At 30.5% G+C, this 203-nt stretch overlaps 1 protein-coding gene across 1 annotated transcript in view; it reads right to left on the reverse strand.

Moving 5' to 3' along the window:
* LOC119582109 overlaps positions 1-203 on the reverse strand; it is a gene marked incomplete at both ends in the record, with an annotated part of 3,421 nt that overhangs the window by 391 nt on the left and 2,827 nt on the right.

The raw sequence follows: 203 nt of genomic DNA on the forward strand, positions 1-203 counted from the left end.
CATATCAGGCAATACTGACTGTCATCATTATGACTGATATCGCATATCTGCTTATCGACATACATTATTTCTTATCAATTCCTAGACGTAAGTTTAGATTATCAACATTTTTTCCATTCACATCCGTAATGACTTGAAATTTGCTTTTAAAATATATTTTAAATGACAACCTCACAAAACTCAAAAGGACTTGCACAAATAAG

The sequence above is a fragment of the Penaeus monodon genome, chromosome 15 (genome assembly GCF_015228065.2).
Source record: "Penaeus monodon isolate SGIC_2016 chromosome 15, NSTDA_Pmon_1, whole genome shotgun sequence".
Taxonomy (NCBI): domain Eukaryota; kingdom Metazoa; phylum Arthropoda; class Malacostraca; order Decapoda; family Penaeidae; genus Penaeus; species Penaeus monodon.